Source organism: Hemiscyllium ocellatum, unplaced genomic scaffold, assembly GCF_020745735.1.
Source record: "Hemiscyllium ocellatum isolate sHemOce1 unplaced genomic scaffold, sHemOce1.pat.X.cur. scaffold_1758_pat_ctg1, whole genome shotgun sequence".
NCBI classification, from domain to species: Eukaryota; Metazoa; Chordata; class Chondrichthyes; order Orectolobiformes; family Hemiscylliidae; genus Hemiscyllium; species Hemiscyllium ocellatum.
The window spans coordinates 27,707-40,838 of NW_026867870.1; the positions used below are offsets into that span (position 1 = coordinate 27,707).

The following is a 13,132-nucleotide window of genomic DNA, read 5'->3' on the forward strand; positions in this document are numbered from 1 at the left end:
ACTGGGCTTGTGTGTACCCTCGAGTTTAGAAGACTGAGAGGGGATCTGATTGAGACATTTCAGATCATCAAAGGATTGGACACTCTGGCGGCAGGAAACATGTTTCCGCTGCTGGGTGAGTGCCGAAACAGAGGACACTGCTTAAAAATACGGGGTAGACCATTTAGGACAGAGATGAGGAGAAACTTCTTCACCCAGAGAGTGGTGGCTGTGTGGAATGCTCTGCCCCAGAGGGCAGTGGAGGCCCAGTCTCTGGATTCATTTAAGAAAGAGTTGCATAGAGCTCTCAAGGATAGTGGAATCAAGGGTTACGGAGATAAGGCAGGAACAGGATACTGATTAAGGATGATCAGCCATGATCATATTGAATGGTGGTGCAGGCTCGAAAGGCAGAATGGCCAACTCCTGCACCTATTGTCCTCCTTTCCTGACTGCCACCCGCAGACAGCGTGCAGCCCCAATCCCTTTCTTTCCGTCTTTCTCGCTGATTTCGGCAGCGCTCCGCTCTCCTCCCCTCCCTGTCTGGTGCCTGCAGGCGACTGATGGCCGGCACAGCAGCAGCAGCAGCAGCAGCAGCAAAAATAACCTGCCGCTCCATTGCGTGGCACAACACAAGTGCAGAGGGGTGACTTGAGCAGCCCCTGCTGGCGGAAAAAGCCTACTGCACCTGGTATTCCCAGGCGGTCTCCCATCCAAGTACTAACCAGGCCTGAGTCTGCTTAGCTTCCGAGATCAGACGAGATCGGGCGTTTTCAGACTAGTATGGCCGTAGGCACCGGCCCCTTCCTTTTCTCCCTACTTCAAGGCGTGCTGGCCAGCCACATTTTCTTTGCTGCTCTTTCTCTTTATCCCCTTTGTTTTTTTTTTCTCTTTTCTCTTTGCTCTTCCTCCTCTGTGCGTGCTTCCCTCCCTCCGTCCCTCCAGCTGCCTTTCAGCCAGCCCTTGCCCACCAGGCTCCTGTAGTCTCCCACATCCCCACGCAGGCCAACTGCAAGCCCTCCCCCTGCTTCATCAGGCTGCAGCCTGCATTCTCTCATCCTTCCGCACTCCTCCACGCCTCCCTTTCCCAATGGCAGGCAGTGGCCAGGGGGGTACCGCAGGGATCACTACTGGCACCGCAGCTTTTTACCATATATCTTAACCATCTACAAGATGCTATTAGCCATAACATTAGCAAATTTGCTGATGATACTAAGCTGGCTGGCAGGGTGAAATGTCATCAGGATGTTAGCAGATTACAGGGTGACCTGGACAAGTTAGGTGAGTGGCCAGATGCAATTTAATGTGGATAAATCAATGGTTACCCACTTTGGTGGAAGGCAGATTACTACCTAAATGGAATCAATTTAGGTCAAGGGGCAGGACAGAGAGATCTGGGGGTTCCTGTACACCACTCAATGAAGGTAAGCATGCAGGTACAGCAGGTAGTGAAGAAGGCTAATAGCATGCTGGCCTTCATAACAAGAGGGATGGAGTATAGAAGCAAAGAGGTTCTTTTGCAGCTGTACAGGGCCCTGGTGAGACCACACCTGGAGTACTGTGTGCAGTTCTGCTCTCCAGATTTGATTCTGGCTATTGAGGGAATGCAGCGTAGGTTCACCAGGTCAATTCCTGGACTGGCGGGATTACCTTACACTGAAAGACTGGAGCGACTGGGCTTGTGTGTACCCTCGAGTTTAGAAGACTGAGAGGGGATCTGATTGAGACATTTCAGATCATCAAAGGATTGGACACTCTGGCGGCAGGAAACATGTTTCCGCTGCTGGGTGAGTGCCGAAACAGAGGACACTGCTTAAAAATACGGGGTAGACCATTTAGGACAGAGATGAGGAGAAACTTCTTCACCCAGAGAGTGGTGGCTGTGTGGAATGCTCTGCCCCAGAGGGCAGTGGAGGCCCAGTCTCTGGATTCATTTAAGAAAGAGTTGCATAGAGCTCTCAAGGATAGTGGAATCAAGGGTTACGGAGATAAGGCAGGAACAGGATACTGATTAAGGATGATCAGCCATGATCATATTGAATGGTGGTGCAGGCTCGAAAGGCAGAATGGCCAACTCCTGCACCTATTGTCCTCCTTTCCTGACTGCCACCCGCAGACAGCGTGCAGCCCCAATCCCTTTCTTTCCGTCTTTCTCGCTGATTTCGGCAGCGCTCCGCTCTCCTCCCCTCCCTGTCTGGTGCCTGCAGGCGACTGATGGCCGGCACAGCAGCAGCAGCAGCAGCAGCAGCAGCAAAAATAACCTGCCGCTCCATTGCGTGGCACAACACAAGTGCAGAGGGGTGACTTGAGCAGCCCCTGCTGGCGGAAAAAGCCTACTGCACCTGGTATTCCCAGGCGGTCTCCCATCCAAGTACTAACCAGGCCTGAGTCTGCTTAGCTTCCGAGATCAGACGAGATCGGGCGTTTTCAGACTAGTATGGCCGTAGGCACCGGCCCCTTCCTTTTCTCCCTACTTCAAGGCGTGCTGGCCAGCCACATTTTCTTTGCTGCTCTTTCTCTTTATCCCCTTTGTTTTTTTTTTCTCTTTTCTCTTTGCTCTTCCTCCTCTGTGCGTGCTTCCCTCCCTCCGTCCCTCCAGCTGCCTTTCAGCCAGCCCTTGCCCACCAGGCTCCTGTAGTCTCCCACATCCCCACGCAGGCCAACTGCAAGCCCTCCCCCTGCTTCATCAGGCTGCAGCCTGCATTCTCTCATCCTTCCGCACTCCTCCACGCCTCCCTTTCCCAATGGCAGGCAGTGGCCAGGGGGGTACCGCAGGGATCACTACTGGCACCGCAGCTTTTTACCATATATCTTAACCATCTACAAGATGCTATTAGCCATAACATTAGCAAATTTGCTGATGATACTAAGCTGGCTGGCAGGGTGAAATGTCATCAGGATGTTAGCAGATTACAGGGTGACCTGGACAAGTTAGGTGAGTGGCCAGATGCAATTTAATGTGGATAAATCAATGGTTACCCACTTTGGTGGAAGGCAGATTACTACCTAAATGGAATCAATTTAGGTCAAGGGGCAGGACAGAGAGATCTGGGGGTTCCTGTACACCACTCAATGAAGGTAAGCATGCAGGTACAGCAGGTAGTGAAGAAGGCTAATAGCATGCTGGCCTTCATAACAAGAGGGATGGAGTATAGAAGCAAAGAGGTTCTTTTGCAGCTGTACAGGGCCCTGGTGAGACCACACCTGGAGTACTGTGTGCAGTTCTGCTCTCCAGATTTGATTCTGGCTATTGAGGGAATGCAGCGTAGGTTCACCAGGTCAATTCCTGGACTGGCGGGATTACCTTACACTGAAAGACTGGAGCGACTGGGCTTGTGTGTACCCTCGAGTTTAGAAGACTGAGAGGGGATCTGATTGAGACATTTCAGATCATCAAAGGATTGGACACTCTGGCGGCAGGAAACATGTTTCCGCTGCTGGGTGAGTGCCGAAACAGAGGACACTGCTTAAAAATACGGGGTAGACCATTTAGGACAGAGATGAGGAGAAACTTCTTCACCCAGAGAGTGGTGGCTGTGTGGAATGCTCTGCCCCAGAGGGCAGTGGAGGCCCAGTCTCTGGATTCATTTAAGAAAGAGTTGCATAGAGCTCTCAAGGATAGTGGAATCAAGGGTTACGGAGATAAGGCAGGAACAGGATACTGATTAAGGATGATCAGCCATGATCATATTGAATGGTGGTGCAGGCTCGAAAGGCAGAATGGCCAACTCCTGCACCTATTGTCCTCCTTTCCTGACTGCCACCCGCAGACAGCGTGCAGCCCCAATCCCTTTCTTTCCGTCTTTCTCGCTGATTTCGGCAGCGCTCCGCTCTCCTCCCCTCCCTGTCTGGTGCCTGCAGGCGACTGATGGCCGGCACAGCAGCAGCAGCAGCAGCAGCAGCAAAAATAACCTGCCGCTCCATTGCGTGGCACAACACAAGTGCAGAGGGGTGACTTGAGCAGCCCCTGCTGGCGGAAAAAGCCTACTGCACCTGGTATTCCCAGGCGGTCTCCCATCCAAGTACTAACCAGGCCTGAGTCTGCTTAGCTTCCGAGATCAGACGAGATCGGGCGTTTTCAGACTAGTATGGCCGTAGGCACCGGCCCCTTCCTTTTCTCCCTACTTCAAGGCGTGCTGGCCAGCCACATTTTCTTTGCTGCTCTTTCTCTTTATCCCCTTTGTTTTTTTTTTCTCTTTTCTCTTTGCTCTTCCTCCTCTGTGCGTGCTTCCCTCCCTCCGTCCCTCCAGCTGCCTTTCAGCCAGCCCTTGCCCACCAGGCTCCTGTAGTCTCCCACATCCCCACGCAGGCCAACTGCAAGCCCTCCCCCTGCTTCATCAGGCTGCAGCCTGCATTCTCTCATCCTTCCGCACTCCTCCACGCCTCCCTTTCCCAATGGCAGGCAGTGGCCAGGGGGGTACCGCAGGGATCACTACTGGCACCGCAGCTTTTTACCATATATCTTAACCATCTACAAGATGCTATTAGCCATAACATTAGCAAATTTGCTGATGATACTAAGCTGGCTGGCAGGGTGAAATGTCATCAGGATGTTAGCAGATTACAGGGTGACCTGGACAAGTTAGGTGAGTGGCCAGATGCAATTTAATGTGGATAAATCAATGGTTACCCACTTTGGTGGAAGGCAGATTACTACCTAAATGGAATCAATTTAGGTCAAGGGGCAGGACAGAGAGATCTGGGGGTTCCTGTACACCACTCAATGAAGGTAAGCATGCAGGTACAGCAGGTAGTGAAGAAGGCTAATAGCATGCTGGCCTTCATAACAAGAGGGATGGAGTATAGAAGCAAAGAGGTTCTTTTGCAGCTGTACAGGGCCCTGGTGAGACCACACCTGGAGTACTGTGTGCAGTTCTGCTCTCCAGATTTGATTCTGGCTATTGAGGGAATGCAGCGTAGGTTCACCAGGTCAATTCCTGGACTGGCGGGATTACCTTACACTGAAAGACTGGAGCGACTGGGCTTGTGTGTACCCTCGAGTTTAGAAGACTGAGAGGGGATCTGATTGAGACATTTCAGATCATCAAAGGATTGGACACTCTGGCGGCAGGAAACATGTTTCCGCTGCTGGGTGAGTGCCGAAACAGAGGACACTGCTTAAAAATACGGGGTAGACCATTTAGGACAGAGATGAGGAGAAACTTCTTCACCCAGAGAGTGGTGGCTGTGTGGAATGCTCTGCCCCAGAGGGCAGTGGAGGCCCAGTCTCTGGATTCATTTAAGAAAGAGTTGCATAGAGCTCTCAAGGATAGTGGAATCAAGGGTTACGGAGATAAGGCAGGAACAGGATACTGATTAAGGATGATCAGCCATGATCATATTGAATGGTGGTGCAGGCTCGAAAGGCAGAATGGCCAACTCCTGCACCTATTGTCCTCCTTTCCTGACTGCCACCCGCAGACAGCGTGCAGCCCCAATCCCTTTCTTTCCGTCTTTCTCGCTGATTTCGGCAGCGCTCCGCTCTCCTCCCCTCCCTGTCTGGTGCCTGCAGGCGACTGATGGCCGGCACAGCAGCAGCAGCAGCAGCAGCAGCAAAAAATAACCTGCCGCTCCATTGCGTGGCACAACACAAGTGCAGAGGGGTGACTTGAGCAGCCCCTGCTGGCGGAAAAAGCCTACTGCACCTGGTATTCCCAGGCGGTCTCCCATCCAAGTACTAACCAGGCCTGAGTCTGCTTAGCTTCCGAGATCAGACGAGATCGGGCGTTTTCAGACTAGTATGGCCGTAGGCACCGGCCCCTTCCTTTTCTCCCTACTTCAAGGCGTGCTGGCCAGCCACATTTTCTTTGCTGCTCTTTCTCTTTATCCCCTTTGTTTTTTTTTTCTCTTTTCTCTTTGCTCTTCCTCCTCTGTGCGTGCTTCCCTCCCTCCGTCCCTCCAGCTGCCTTTCAGCCAGCCCTTGCCCACCAGGCTCCTGTAGTCTCCCACATCCCCACGCAGGCCAACTGCAAGCCCTCCCCCTGCTTCATCAGGCTGCAGCCTGCATTCTCTCATCCTTCCGCACTCCTCCACGCCTCCCTTTCCCAATGGCAGGCAGTGGCCAGGGGGGTACCGCAGGGATCACTACTGGCACCGCAGCTTTTTACCATATATCTTAACCATCTACAAGATGCTATTAGCCATAACATTAGCAAATTTGCTGATGATACTAAGCTGGCTGGCAGGGTGAAATGTCATCAGGATGTTAGCAGATTACAGGGTGACCTGGACAAGTTAGGTGAGTGGCCAGATGCAATTTAATGTGGATAAATCAATGGTTACCCACTTTGGTGGAAGGCAGATTACTACCTAAATGGAATCAATTTAGGTCAAGGGGCAGGACAGAGAGATCTGGGGGTTCCTGTACACCACTCAATGAAGGTAAGCATGCAGGTACAGCAGGTAGTGAAGAAGGCTAATAGCATGCTGGCCTTCATAACAAGAGGGATGGAGTATAGAAGCAAAGAGGTTCTTTTGCAGCTGTACAGGGCCCTGGTGAGACCACACCTGGAGTACTGTGTGCAGTTCTGCTCTCCAGATTTGATTCTGGCTATTGAGGGAATGCAGCGTAGGTTCACCAGGTCAATTCCTGGACTGGCGGGATTACCTTACACTGAAAGACTGGAGCGACTGGGCTTGTGTGTACCCTCGAGTTTAGAAGACTGAGAGGGGATCTGATTGAGACATTTCAGATCATCAAAGGATTGGACACTCTGGCGGCAGGAAACATGTTTCCGCTGCTGGGTGAGTGCCGAAACAGAGGACACTGCTTAAAAATACGGGGTAGACCATTTAGGACAGAGATGAGGAGAAACTTCTTCACCCAGAGAGTGGTGGCTGTGTGGAATGCTCTGCCCCAGAGGGCAGTGGAGGCCCAGTCTCTGGATTCATTTAAGAAAGAGTTGCATAGAGCTCTCAAGGATAGTGGAATCAAGGGTTACGGAGATAAGGCAGGAACAGGATACTGATTAAGGATGATCAGCCATGATCATATTGAATGGTGGTGCAGGCTCGAAAGGCAGAATGGCCAACTCCTGCACCTATTGTCCTCCTTTCCTGACTGCCACCCGCAGACAGCGTGCAGCCCCAATCCCTTTCTTTCCGTCTTTCTCGCTGATTTCGGCAGCGCTCCGCTCTCCTCCCCTCCCTGTCTGGTGCCTGCAGGCGACTGATGGCCGGCACAGCAGCAGCAGCAGCAGCAGCAGCAGCAAAAATAACCTGCCGCTCCATTGCGTGGCACAACACAAGTGCAGAGGGGTGACTTGAGCAGCCCCTGCTGGCGGAAAAAGCCTACTGCACCTGGTATTCCCAGGCGGTCTCCCATCCAAGTACTAACCAGGCCTGAGTCTGCTTAGCTTCCGAGATCAGACGAGATCGGGCGTTTTCAGACTAGTATGGCCGTAGGCACCGGCCCCTTCCTTTTCTCCCTACTTCAAGGCGTGCTGGCCAGCCACATTTTCTTTGCTGCTCTTTCTCTTTATCCCCTTTGTTTTTTTTTTCTCTTTTCTCTTTGCTCTTCCTCCTCTGTGCGTGCTTCCCTCCCTCCGTCCCTCCAGCTGCCTTTCAGCCAGCCCTTGCCCACCAGGCTCCTGTAGTCTCCCACATCCCCACGCAGGCCAACTGCAAGCCCTCCCCCTGCTTCATCAGGCTGCAGCCTGCATTCTCTCATCCTTCCGCACTCCTCCACGCCTCCCTTTCCCAATGGCAGGCAGTGGCCAGGGGGGTACCGCAGGGATCACTACTGGCACCGCAGCTTTTTACCATATATCTTAACCATCTACAAGATGCTATTAGCCATAACATTAGCAAATTTGCTGATGATACTAAGCTGGCTGGCAGGGTGAAATGTCATCAGGATGTTAGCAGATTACAGGGTGACCTGGACAAGTTAGGTGAGTGGCCAGATGCAATTTAATGTGGATAAATCAATGGTTACCCACTTTGGTGGAAGGCAGATTACTACCTAAATGGAATCAATTTAGGTCAAGGGGCAGGACAGAGAGATCTGGGGGTTCCTGTACACCACTCAATGAAGGTAAGCATGCAGGTACAGCAGGTAGTGAAGAAGGCTAATAGCATGCTGGCCTTCATAACAAGAGGGATGGAGTATAGAAGCAAAGAGGTTCTTTTGCAGCTGTACAGGGCCCTGGTGAGACCACACCTGGAGTACTGTGTGCAGTTCTGCTCTCCAGATTTGATTCTGGCTATTGAGGGAATGCAGCGTAGGTTCACCAGGTCAATTCCTGGACTGGCGGGATTACCTTACACTGAAAGACTGGAGCGACTGGGCTTGTGTGTACCCTCGAGTTTAGAAGACTGAGAGGGGATCTGATTGAGACATTTCAGATCATCAAAGGATTGGACACTCTGGCGGCAGGAAACATGTTTCCGCTGCTGGGTGAGTGCCGAAACAGAGGACACTGCTTAAAAATACGGGGTAGACCATTTAGGACAGAGATGAGGAGAAACTTCTTCACCCAGAGAGTGGTGGCTGTGTGGAATGCTCTGCCCCAGAGGGCAGTGGAGGCCCAGTCTCTGGATTCATTTAAGAAAGAGTTGCATAGAGCTCTCAAGGATAGTGGAATCAAGGGTTACGGAGATAAGGCAGGAACAGGATACTGATTAAGGATGATCAGCCATGATCATATTGAATGGTGGTGCAGGCTCGAAAGGCAGAATGGCCAACTCCTGCACCTATTGTCCTCCTTTCCTGACTGCCACCCGCAGACAGCGTGCAGCCCCAATCCCTTTCTTTCCGTCTTTCTCGCTGATTTCGGCAGCGCTCCGCTCTCCTCCCCTCCCTGTCTGGTGCCTGCAGGCGACTGATGGCCGGCACAGCAGCAGCAGCAGCAGCAGCAGCAAAAATAACCTGCCGCTCCATTGCGTGGCACAACACAAGTGCAGAGGGGTGACTTGAGCAGCCCCTGCTGGCGGAAAAAGCCTACTGCACCTGGTATTCCCAGGCGGTCTCCCATCCAAGTACTAACCAGGCCTGAGTCTGCTTAGCTTCCGAGATCAGACGAGATCGGGCGTTTTCAGACTAGTATGGCCGTAGGCACCGGCCCCTTCCTTTTCTCCCTACTTCAAGGCGTGCTGGCCAGCCACATTTTCTTTGCTGCTCTTTCTCTTTATCCCCTTTGTTTTTTTTTTCTCTTTTCTCTTTGCTCTTCCTCCTCTGTGCGTGCTTCCCTCCCTCCGTCCCTCCAGCTGCCTTTCAGCCAGCCCTTGCCCACCAGGCTCCTGTAGTCTCCCACATCCCCACGCAGGCCAACTGCAAGCCCTCCCCCTGCTTCATCAGGCTGCAGCCTGCATTCTCTCATCCTTCCGCACTCCTCCACGCCTCCCTTTCCCAATGGCAGGCAGTGGCCAGGGGGGTACCGCAGGGATCACTACTGGCACCGCAGCTTTTTACCATATATCTTAACCATCTACAAGATGCTATTAGCCATAACATTAGCAAATTTGCTGATGATACTAAGCTGGCTGGCAGGGTGAAATGTCATCAGGATGTTAGCAGATTACAGGGTGACCTGGACAAGTTAGGTGAGTGGCCAGATGCAATTTAATGTGGATAAATCAATGGTTACCCACTTTGGTGGAAGGCAGATTACTACCTAAATGGAATCAATTTAGGTCAAGGGGCAGGACAGAGAGATCTGGGGGTTCCTGTACACCACTCAATGAAGGTAAGCATGCAGGTACAGCAGGTAGTGAAGAAGGCTAATAGCATGCTGGCCTTCATAACAAGAGGGATGGAGTATAGAAGCAAAGAGGTTCTTTTGCAGCTGTACAGGGCCCTGGTGAGACCACACCTGGAGTACTGTGTGCAGTTCTGCTCTCCAGATTTGATTCTGGCTATTGAGGGAATGCAGCGTAGGTTCACCAGGTCAATTCCTGGACTGGCGGGATTACCTTACACTGAAAGACTGGAGCGACTGGGCTTGTGTGTACCCTCGAGTTTAGAAGACTGAGAGGGGATCTGATTGAGACATTTCAGATCATCAAAGGATTGGACACTCTGGCGGCAGGAAACATGTTTCCGCTGCTGGGTGAGTGCCGAAACAGAGGACACTGCTTAAAAATACGGGGTAGACCATTTAGGACAGAGATGAGGAGAAACTTCTTCACCCAGAGAGTGGTGGCTGTGTGGAATGCTCTGCCCCAGAGGGCAGTGGAGGCCCAGTCTCTGGATTCATTTAAGAAAGAGTTGCATAGAGCTCTCAAGGATAGTGGAATCAAGGGTTACGGAGATAAGGCAGGAACAGGATACTGATTAAGGATGATCAGCCATGATCATATTGAATGGTGGTGCAGGCTCGAAAGGCAGAATGGCCAACTCCTGCACCTATTGTCCTCCTTTCCTGACTGCCACCCGCAGACAGCGTGCAGCCCCAATCCCTTTCTTTCCGTCTTTCTCGCTGATTTCGGCAGCGCTCCGCTCTCCTCCCCTCCCTGTCTGGTGCCTGCAGGCGACTGATGGCCGGCACAGCAGCAGCAGCAGCAGCAGCAGCAGCAAAAAATAACCTGCCGCTCCATTGCGTGGCACAACACAAGTGCAGAGGGGTGACTTGAGCAGCCCCTGCTGGCGGAAAAAGCCTACTGCACCTGGTATTCCCAGGCGGTCTCCCATCCAAGTACTAACCAGGCCTGAGTCTGCTTAGCTTCCGAGATCAGACGAGATCGGGCGTTTTCAGACTAGTATGGCCGTAGGCACCGGCCCCTTCCTTTTCTCCCTACTTCAAGGCGTGCTGGCCAGCCACATTTTCTTTGCTGCTCTTTCTCTTTATCCCCTTTGTTTTTTTTTTCTCTTTTCTCTTTGCTCTTCCTCCTCTGTGCGTGCTTCCCTCCCTCCGTCCCTCCAGCTGCCTTTCAGCCAGCCCTTGCCCACCAGGCTCCTGTAGTCTCCCACATCCCCACGCAGGCCAACTGCAAGCCCTCCCCCTGCTTCATCAGGCTGCAGCCTGCATTCTCTCATCCTTCCGCACTCCTCCACGCCTCCCTTTCCCAATGGCAGGCAGTGGCCAGGGGGGTACCGCAGGGATCACTACTGGCACCGCAGCTTTTTACCATATATCTTAACCATCTACAAGATGCTATTAGCCATAACATTAGCAAATTTGCTGATGATACTAAGCTGGCTGGCAGGGTGAAATGTCATCAGGATGTTAGCAGATTACAGGGTGACCTGGACAAGTTAGGTGAGTGGCCAGATGCAATTTAATGTGGATAAATCAATGGTTACCCACTTTGGTGGAAGGCAGATTACTACCTAAATGGAATCAATTTAGGTCAAGGGGCAGGACAGAGAGATCTGGGGGTTCCTGTACACCACTCAATGAAGGTAAGCATGCAGGTACAGCAGGTAGTGAAGAAGGCTAATAGCATGCTGGCCTTCATAACAAGAGGGATGGAGTATAGAAGCAAAGAGGTTCTTTTGCAGCTGTACAGGGCCCTGGTGAGACCACACCTGGAGTACTGTGTGCAGTTCTGCTCTCCAGATTTGATTCTGGCTATTGAGGGAATGCAGCGTAGGTTCACCAGGTCAATTCCTGGACTGGCGGGATTACCTTACACTGAAAGACTGGAGCGACTGGGCTTGTGTGTACCCTCGAGTTTAGAAGACTGAGAGGGGATCTGATTGAGACATTTCAGATCATCAAAGGATTGGACACTCTGGCGGCAGGAAACATGTTTCCGCTGCTGGGTGAGTGCCGAAACAGAGGACACTGCTTAAAAATACGGGGTAGACCATTTAGGACAGAGATGAGGAGAAACTTCTTCACCCAGAGAGTGGTGGCTGTGTGGAATGCTCTGCCCCAGAGGGCAGTGGAGGCCCAGTCTCTGGATTCATTTAAGAAAGAGTTGCATAGAGCTCTCAAGGATAGTGGAATCAAGGGTTACGGAGATAAGGCAGGAACAGGATACTGATTAAGGATGATCAGCCATGATCATATTGAATGGTGGTGCAGGCTCGAAAGGCAGAATGGCCAACTCCTGCACCTATTGTCCTCCTTTCCTGACTGCCACCCGCAGACAGCGTGCAGCCCCAATCCCTTTCTTTCCGTCTTTCTCGCTGATTTCGGCAGCGCTCCGCTCTCCTCCCCTCCCTGTCTGGTGCCTGCAGGCGACTGATGGCCGGCACAGCAGCAGCAGCAGCAGCAGCAGCAGCAAAAATAACCTGCCGCTCCATTGCGTGGCACAACACAAGTGCAGAGGGGTGACTTGAGCAGCCCCTGCTGGCGGAAAAAGCCTACTGCACCTGGTATTCCCAGGCGGTCTCCCATCCAAGTACTAACCAGGCCTGAGTCTGCTTAGCTTCCGAGATCAGACGAGATCGGGCGTTTTCAGACTAGTATGGCCGTAGGCACCGGCCCCTTCCTTTTCTCCCTACTTCAAGGCGTGCTGGCCAGCCACATTTTCTTTGCTGCTCTTTCTCTTTATCCCCTTTGTTTTTTTTTTCTCTTTTCTCTTTGCTCTTCCTCCTCTGTGCGTGCTTCCCTCCCTCCGTCCCTCCAGCTGCCTTTCAGCCAGCCCTTGCCCACCAGGCTCCTGTAGTCTCCCACATCCCCACGCAGGCCAACTGCAAGCCCTCCCCCTGCTTCATCAGGCTGCAGCCTGCATTCTCTCATCCTTCCGCACTCCTCCACGCCTCCCTTTCCCAATGGCAGGCAGTGGCCAGGGGGGTACCGCAGGGATCACTACTGGCACCGCAGCTTTTTACCATATATCTTAACCATCTACAAGATGCTATTAGCCATAACATTAGCAAATTTGCTGATGATACTAAGCTGGCTGGCAGGGTGAAATGTCATCAGGATGTTAGCAGATTACAGGGTGACCTGGACAAGTTAGGTGAGTGGCCAGATGCAATTTAATGTGGATAAATCAATGGTTACCCACTTTGGTGGAAGGCAGATTACTACCTAAATGGAATCAATTTAGGTCAAGGGGCAGGACAGAGAGATCTGGGGGTTCCTGTACACCACTCAATGAAGGTAAGCATGCAGGTACAGCAGGTAGTGAAGAAGGCTAATAGCATGCTGGCCTTCATAACAAGAGGGATGGAGTATAGAAGCAAAGAGGTTCTTTTGCAGCTGTACAGGGCCCTGGTGAGACCACACCTGGAGTACTGTGTGCAGTTCTGCTCTCCAGA

The 13,132-nt window shown here is 52.1% G+C and overlaps 8 non-coding genes across 8 annotated transcripts; all 8 read right to left on the reverse strand.

Moving 5' to 3' along the window:
- Positions 1 to 655: 655 nt before the first annotated feature.
- Positions 656 to 774, reverse strand: LOC132810445 (5S ribosomal RNA). The gene has a single exon (XR_009642826.1). It is a non-coding gene; the product is annotated as a 5S ribosomal RNA (ribosomal RNA).
- A 1,535-nt stretch (positions 775 to 2,309) lies between these two features.
- LOC132810449 (5S ribosomal RNA) lies at positions 2,310 to 2,428 on the reverse strand. The gene has a single exon (XR_009642829.1). It is a non-coding gene; the product is annotated as a 5S ribosomal RNA (ribosomal RNA).
- A 1,532-nt stretch (positions 2,429 to 3,960) lies between these two features.
- On the reverse strand, positions 3,961 to 4,079 carry LOC132810450 (5S ribosomal RNA). Its single transcript, XR_009642830.1, has one exon. It is a non-coding gene; the product is annotated as a 5S ribosomal RNA (ribosomal RNA).
- A 1,533-nt stretch (positions 4,080 to 5,612) lies between these two features.
- Positions 5,613 to 5,731, reverse strand: LOC132810451 (5S ribosomal RNA). The gene has a single exon (XR_009642831.1). It is a non-coding gene; the product is annotated as a 5S ribosomal RNA (ribosomal RNA).
- A 1,535-nt stretch (positions 5,732 to 7,266) lies between these two features.
- Positions 7,267 to 7,385, reverse strand: LOC132810452 (5S ribosomal RNA). The gene has a single exon (XR_009642832.1). It is a non-coding gene; the product is annotated as a 5S ribosomal RNA (ribosomal RNA).
- A 1,532-nt stretch (positions 7,386 to 8,917) lies between these two features.
- On the reverse strand, positions 8,918 to 9,036 carry LOC132810453 (5S ribosomal RNA). The gene has a single exon (XR_009642833.1). It is a non-coding gene; the product is annotated as a 5S ribosomal RNA (ribosomal RNA).
- Positions 9,037 to 10,572: 1,536 nt separating this feature from the next.
- Positions 10,573 to 10,691, reverse strand: LOC132810454 (5S ribosomal RNA). Its single transcript, XR_009642834.1, has one exon. It is a non-coding gene; the product is annotated as a 5S ribosomal RNA (ribosomal RNA).
- A 1,535-nt stretch (positions 10,692 to 12,226) lies between these two features.
- Positions 12,227 to 12,345, reverse strand: LOC132810455 (5S ribosomal RNA). The gene has a single exon (XR_009642835.1). It is a non-coding gene; the product is annotated as a 5S ribosomal RNA (ribosomal RNA).
- Positions 12,346 to 13,132: the final 787 nt, after the last annotated feature.